This window comes from Schistocerca americana, unplaced genomic scaffold, assembly GCF_021461395.2.
Source record: "Schistocerca americana isolate TAMUIC-IGC-003095 unplaced genomic scaffold, iqSchAmer2.1 HiC_scaffold_1443, whole genome shotgun sequence".
In the NCBI taxonomy this organism is placed as follows: domain Eukaryota; kingdom Metazoa; phylum Arthropoda; class Insecta; order Orthoptera; family Acrididae; genus Schistocerca; species Schistocerca americana.
This window is the reverse complement of record NW_025725526.1, coordinates 10,001-17,500: the sequence shown is the minus strand read 5'-3', so window position 1 is coordinate 17,500 and position 7,500 is coordinate 10,001. Positions and strand designations below refer to the sequence as shown.

At 54.0% G+C, this 7,500-nt stretch overlaps 3 non-coding genes across 3 annotated transcripts in view; all 3 read left to right on the top strand.

Annotated features, from left to right (window-relative positions):
* Positions 1-4,356: 4,356 nt before the first annotated feature.
* LOC124568094 lies at positions 4,357-6,266 on the top strand. The gene has a single exon (XR_006971139.1). It is a non-coding gene; the product is annotated as a small subunit ribosomal RNA (ribosomal RNA).
* Positions 6,267-6,617: 351 nt separating this feature from the next.
* On the top strand, positions 6,618-6,772 carry LOC124568088. Its single transcript, XR_006971134.1, has one exon. It is a non-coding gene; the product is annotated as a 5.8S ribosomal RNA (ribosomal RNA).
* A 188-nt stretch (positions 6,773-6,960) lies between these two features.
* LOC124568089 overlaps positions 6,961-7,500 on the top strand; it is a 4,222-nt gene continuing 3,682 nt past the window's right edge. The window contains exon 1 of the ribosomal RNA XR_006971135.1: positions 6,961-7,500. This exon is cut by the window's right edge and continues 3,682 nt beyond it. This is a non-coding gene — a ribosomal RNA (large subunit ribosomal RNA).

Here is a 7,500-nt window from a genome sequence, read left to right as displayed (position 1 = left end):
ACGTACGGCAAGTATATTACTCGGAAGAGTCAATGACAGTCCAAGCCCCCCTGCGTGGGAAGAGTCTTCCTAGGCCATGACCCACCGGAAGGGCGCAGCGTCCCCCACCCCAGACATGTGACGTCAGACTATCGGTATTGACGACTAGACTGATTCCTTATAATCATTTGCCATACACCGGTGGAAGCTGCCGAGACGAGTAACTACATAGCGGGCTCGCCGTGTCACTAATGTACAGAGATACAATAGTTTCGACTGGAACCGGATTAAACGTATACACGGCGCTGATTAGTAATAGATAGAGCCATCAGAATACAGATAATGTATAGACCTGTCCGTATACATGCTGAAAGACTCTGCTCACAATCACACGTCAGCCAGACACTCTTATCACGCACTACTCTCTGCCTGTAACAGGCACACAGACAATATGTAAGCACCAGCATGGAACAACACCCAGTGCATCCTCTCTGCCACATTAGACAATCCACACTATCATAACCAGACCGGGAGGTCCACTCGGAAAACAGAATATCCCACCCTTCCGACAACCACCATTGCTCAGCTAAGCCACCAACACCCACACATGTCCCAGACAGGGGTGCACCCAACATCACAATACTGCCTCCTGTCACACCACACAAACAATGGCAGGAATGAAAGACACAGGTCTGCCACAAGCATGGAATCAGAGCGCCGCCTGTTATGAGCCAAAGGTGCACCCTGACGTGGCAAATCAGATGATGCCGCAGTCATTTACTTACGATAATCACAATCAACAAACCGGGCCCCCCCCCCCCCCAAGTGCCTTAACCTAACCCGTATTGTACCTTAACCTAACCCGTATTGTACCTTAACCTAACCCGTATTGTACCTTAACCTAACCCGTATTGTACCTTAACCTAACCCGTATTGTACCTTAACCTAACCCGTATTGTACCTTAACCTAACCCGTATTGTACCTTAACCTAACCCGTATTGTACCTTAACCTAACCCGTATTGTACCTTAACCTAACCCGTATTGTACCTTAACCTAACCCATATTGTACCTTAACCTAACCCATATTGTACCTTAACCTAACCCATATTGTACCTTAACCTAACCCATATTGTACCTTAACCTAACCCATATTGTACCTTAACCTAACCCATATTGTACCTTAACCTAACCCATGTTGCGCCTTAACCTAACCCATGTTGCGCCTTAACCTAACCCATGTTGCGCCTTAACCTAACCCATGTTGCGCCTTAACCTAACCCATGTTGCGCCTTAACCTAACCCATGTTGCGCCTTAACCTAACCCATGTTGCGCCTTAACCTAACCCATGTTGCGCCTTAACCTAACCCATGTTGCGCCTTAACCTAACCCATGTTGCGCCTTAACCTAACCCATGTTGCGCCTTAACCTAACCCATGTTGCGCCTTAACCTAACCCATGTTGCGCCTTAACCTAACCTATGTTGCGCCTTAACCTAACCTATGTTGCGCCTTAACCTAACCTATGTTGCGCCTTAACCTAACCTATGTTGCGCCTTAACCTAACCTATGTTGCGCCTTAACCTAACCTATGTTGCGCCTTAACCTAACCTATGTTGCGCCTTAACCTAACCTATGTTGCGCCGTAACCTAACCTATGTTGCGCCGTAACCTAACCTATGTTGCGCCATAACCTAACCTATGTTGCGCCTTAACCTAACCTATGTTGCGCCTTAACCTAACCTATGTTGCGCCTTAACCTAACCTATGTTGCGCCGTAACCTAACCTATGTTGCGCCTTAACCTAACCTATGTTGCGCCTTAACCTAACCTATGTTGCGCCTTAACCTAACCTATGTTGCGCCTTAACCTAACCTATGTTGCGCCTTAACCTAACCTATGTTGCGCCTTAACCTAACCTATGTTGCGCCTTAACCTAACCTATGTTGCGCCGTAACCTAACCTATGTTGCGCCTTAACCTAACCTATGTTGCGCCTTAACCTAACCTATGTTGCGCCGTAACCTAACCTATGTTGCGCCTTAACCTAACCTATGTTGCGCCTTAACCTAACCTATGTTGCGCCTTAACCTAACCTATGTTGCGCCTTAACCTAACCTATGTTGCGCCTTAACCTAACCTATGTTGCGCCTTAACCTAACCTATGTTGCGCCTTAACCCAACACACGTTGGGCCTTAACCCAACACACGTTGGGCCTTAACCCAACACACGTTGGGCCTTAACCCAACACACGTTGGGCCTTAACCCAACACACGTTGGGCCTTAACCCAACACACGTTGGGCCTTAACCCAACACACGTTGGGCCTTAACCCAACACACGTTGGGCCTTAACCCAACACACGTTGGGCCTTAACCCAACACACGTTGGGCCTTAACCCAACACACGTTGGGCCTTAACCCAACACACGTTGGGCCTTAACCCAACACACGTTGGGCCTTAACCCAACACACGTTGGGCCTTAACCCAACACACGTTGGGCCTTAACCCAACACACGTTGGGCCTTAACCCAACACACGTTGGGCCTTAACCCAACACACGTTGGGCCTTAACCCAACACACGTTGGGCCTTAACCCAACACACGTTGGGCCTTAACCCAACACACGTTGGGCCTTAACCCAACACACGTTGGGCCTTAACCCAACACACGTTGGGCCTTAACCTGCTCTGTAATTGTCATACGACGCGTTAAATTAGTGTAGTGTTGCCTAACTGCAACCCCCGCAATATAGTTTGCTACTCGCACTGCCCGGTCCCCAGAGTATCGCTTCATGTTAAACACCTTGCAGCTATACACTGTAATGCGGATGGCGGCAGGACGTACATGCTCAATGCCCTTCGCAGTTGTTCATTGGCATTCGCATGGCGAAGCACAGCCTACGTTGTGGTACGGCTTGTGGCAACTGTCCGCTGATGTTGTACGTCCAAATCACACACTGTACCGCACATTGGTCCTCATGTACTGAATGATACATCGTGGTACATGTGTGACCGTACCACGACTGCGCCAACAACGGCGAACCATACGGTCCAAATATTGTGCACTCAGCTACGTGTCGTCTCCCTATAAGAGCTGGATTGCAGTATGGTATGCCGTGGATGGCGATCAGCATGAGCCGTCTGTTGATGTAGTGGCGCGTGTTGTCAGACGTAGTCGTCTCTTCTCACACACCGTGATAGCATGGTGCACTGCGTTCCACATCTGCGACATGCGACAGAGGCCGGTTGACAGTCGTTCGCGCAATGGACATCGCATACGTACGGGGGCCACCTTCCACGTGTTCGCGAAGCGTGCACATGTTGTTGCGTGTATGTGGGCAGACATAGTGTGTCGTGACACCTGACACAGGCATGCAACAATCGTTGAATTTGCAAATGGCGATGGACGTCTACGTTTGCTGGTGACGTTACGCAAATGAAGAACTGGTAAACCGTTGTGGTGCGGTTGTTCTCGCTAGAGGTGAATCAGTGATGGCGACGATCGGTTGAGCTACCAACCGGTTGTTTCAGCGATACCCACCATGCCCACGAACGTGAATGGCATGTGGGTGTGAAGCGATACGCGGCGGTGGCTGGGTGGGACCGTCCCCGGCCGGTGAGGGGGGGCCTTCCGGCGTGCTGGCCGCGCGGTGCGTGGGCGCACGCGCTACAGCCGGCTGGTGGGGGCGGCCAGTGGCAGGCGCGCCGGCCGACGGAGGCGGCAGGCGGCGCAGCTGCGCGCCGGCGCACCCTGCACGCGGCGCCGTGCGGCCAAAGTAGGTCCTCGCGGGCCCGGTGCGAAGCGCGGTGGACATCTGCAGTGTGCTGGTCCGATTGAGGACTGTGTGCGCTGAGGATGCGCCGCCGCCCGGCGCTCGGCGCCGCGACGCCGTCTGCTGCTCGGTCGCCTCTGCGGTTCTCGCAGGTGGATTGTATCGCAGCTGTGCGGACGTGTTGGCGCGTGCGCTGTGCTGGGAGAGTTCGCTTCGGCACCCAAGTGGGGCTTTTGTCCTTCTGTGGCGCTGGCGTTGGAGCTGCCGGCCACCGTAGGTGGCGCGTGTTGTCTCCCGCCGGCAATGCCACGACAGCACGCTCCCGGGCCTCTGTCGGCAGCGGCAAGCTCAGTTGGGAGCACGGGTGGTCGCACCTAAAGCGTCTACTCGCCAAACTCCGGGCGATTGCGCCTCTGTCGAACCCGACCAAGTACTTAGGACGGCGCTGCGCGCCGCCGGGACCTGAGAGGGTTTCGAGGTGTATTGTGCAGGGGAGCTCAGCCTCCTCCTGTTTGCAGAATAATTGAGCGGACGCTTGCGTGTTCGCGCGGGCCCCCGGGACACACTCCCGGGCGGCCGGCTGCTCAGCTCTAGTTGACGCAGCTCCCTGGTTGATCCTGCCAGTAGTCATATGCTTGTCTCAAAGATTAAGCCATGCATGTCTCAGTACAAGCCGCATTAAGGTGAAACCGCGAATGGCTCATTAAATCAGTTATGGTTCCTTAGATCGTACCCACGTTACTTGGATAACTGTGGTAATTCTAGAGCTAATACATGCAAACAGAGTCCCGACCAGAGATGGAAGGGACGCTTTTATTAGATCAAAACCAATCGGGCAAGACCGGTCCGTTGCCTGGTGACTCTGTATAACTTGGGCTGATCGAATCGGACCTCGTACCGGCGACGCAATCTTCAAATGTCTGCCTTATCAACTGTCGATGGTAGGTTCTGCGCCTACCCATGGTTGTAACGGGTAACGGGGAATCAGGGTTCGATTCCGGAGAGGGAGCCTGAGAAACGGCTACCACATCCAAGGAAGGCAGCATGGCGCGCAAATTACCCACTCCCGGCACGGGGAGGTAGTGACGAAAAATAACGATACGGGACTCATCCGAGGCCCCGTAATCGGAATGAGTACACTTTAAATCCTTTAACGAGTATCTATTGGAGGGCAAGTCTGGTGCCAGCAGCCGCGGTAATTCCAGCTCCAATAGCGTATATTAAAGTTGTTGCGGTTAAAAAGCTCGTAGTTGGATTTGTGTCCCACGCTGTTGGTTCACCGCCCGTCGGTGTTTAACTGGCATGTATCGTGGGACGTCCTGCCGGTGGGGCGAGCTGAAGGCGTGCGACGCGCCTCGTGCGTGCTCGTGCGTCCCGAGGCGGACCCCGTTGCAATCCTACCAGGGTGCTCTTGAGTGAGTGTCTCGGTGGGCCGGCACGTTTACTTTGAACAAATTAGAGTGCTTAAAGCAGGCAAGCCCGCCTGAATACTGTGTGCATGGAATAATGGAATAGGACCTCGGTTCTATTTTGTTGGTTTTCGGAACCCGAGGTAATGATTAATAGGGACAGGCGGGGGCATTCGTATTGCGACGTTAGAGGTGAAATTCTTGGATCGTCGCAAGACGAACAGAAGCGAAAGCATTTGCCAAGTATGTTTTCATTAATCAAGAACGAAAGTTAGAGGTTCGAAGGCGATCAGATACCGCCCTAGTTCTAACCATAAACGATGCCAGCCAGCGATCCGCCGCAGTTCCTCCGATGACTCGGCGGGCAGCCTCCGGGAAACCAAAGCTTTTGGGTTCCGGGGGAAGTATGGTTGCAAAGCTGAAACTTAAAGGAATTGACGGAAGGGCACCACCAGGAGTGGAGCCTGCGGCTTAATTTGACTCAACACGGGAAACCTCACCAGGCCCGGACACCGGAAGGATTGACAGATTGATAGCTCTTTCTTGATTCGGTGGGTGGTGGTGCATGGCCGTTCTTAGTTGGTGGAGCGATTTGTCTGGTTAATTCCGATAACGAACGAGACTCTAGCCTGCTAACTAGTCGCGTGACATCCTTCGTGCTGTCAGCGATTACTTTTCTTCTTAGAGGGACAGGCGGCTTCTAGCCGCACGAGATTGAGCAATAACAGGTCTGTGATGCCCTTAGATGTCCTTAGATGTTCTGGGCCGCACGCGCGCTACACTGAAGGAATCAGCGTGTCTTCCTAGGCCGAAAGGTCGGGGTAACCCGCTGAACCTCCTTCGTGCTAGGGATTGGGGCTTGCAATTGTTCCCCATGAACGAGGAATTCCCAGTAAGCGCGAGTCATAAGCTCGCGTTGATTACGTCCCTGCCCTTTGTACACACCGCCCGTCGCTACTACCGATTGAATGATTTAGTGAGGTCTTCGGACTGGTACGCGGCATTGACTCTGTCGTTGCCGATGCTACCGGAAAGATGACCAAACTTGATCATTTAGAGGAAGTAAAAGTCGTAACAAGGTTTCATTCTCTCTCTTTGATCATTACCGACTAGACTGCATGTCTTTCGATGTGCGTGTCGTGTCGCGCAACACGCTACCTGTACGGCTCGCAGTAGCCGTGCGCCGCGTGCGGAACCACGCGTGCTTCTCAAAACTAACGCCAATGTTGTGTGGTACGAGCGCTGAAGCGCTGGAGCGGCTGGCCTGCGGCACCTGGCGCCTGGCGCCGGTTTTGAATGACTTTCGCCCGACTGCCTGTCCGCTCCGGTGTGGAGCCGTACGACGCCCATCGGCCGTGAGGCCGTTGGACACAGAACGCTTGAACAGGGGCCGCCACACGCCTACGTCCCGCCTATGCAACTGTCTTGAAAGAGACAGTGTAAACTAAGAAAAGATCACCCAGGACGGTGGATCACTCGGCTCGTGGGTCGATGAAGAACGCAGCAAATTGCGCGTCGACATGTGAACTGCAGGACACATGAACATCGACGTTTCGAACGCACATTGCGGTCCATGGATTCCGTTCCCGGGCCACGTCTGGCTGAGGGTCGGCTACGTATACTGAAGCGCGCGGCGTTTGCCCCGCTTCGCAGACCTGGGAGCGTCGCGGCCGCCTGTGGGGCCGGCCGCGCCTCCTTAAACGTGCGATGCGCGCCCGTCGCCTGGCGGTTCGCATACCGGTACTTACTCGGTAGCGTGCACAGCCGGCTGGCGGTGTGGCGTGCGACACCTCGTACAACGACCTCAGAGCAGGCGAGACTACCCGCTGAATTTAAGCATATTACTAAGCGGAGGAAAAGAAACTAACAAGGATTCCCCCAGTAGCGGCGAGCGAACAGGGAAGAGTCCAGCACCGAACCCCGCAGGCTGCCGCCTGTCGTGGCATGTGGTGTTTGGGAGGGTCCACTACCCCGACGCCTCGCGCCGAGCCCAAGTCCAACTTGAATGAGGCCACGGCCCGTAGAGGGTGCCAGGCCCGTAGCGGCCGGTGCGAGCGTCGGCGGGACCTCTCCTTCGAGTCGGGTTGCTTGAGAGTGCAGCTCCAAGTGGGTGGTAAACTCCATCTGAGACTAAATATGACCACGAGACCGATAGCGAACAAGTACCGTGAGGGAAAGTTGAAAAGAACTTTGAAGAGAGAGTTCAAAAGTACGTGAAACCGTTCTGGGGTAAACGTGAGAAGTCCGAAAGGTCGAACGGGTGAGATTCACGCCCATCCGGCCACTGGCCTCCGCCCTCGGCAGATGGGGCCGGCCGCCCGCGCGGAGCAATCCGCGGC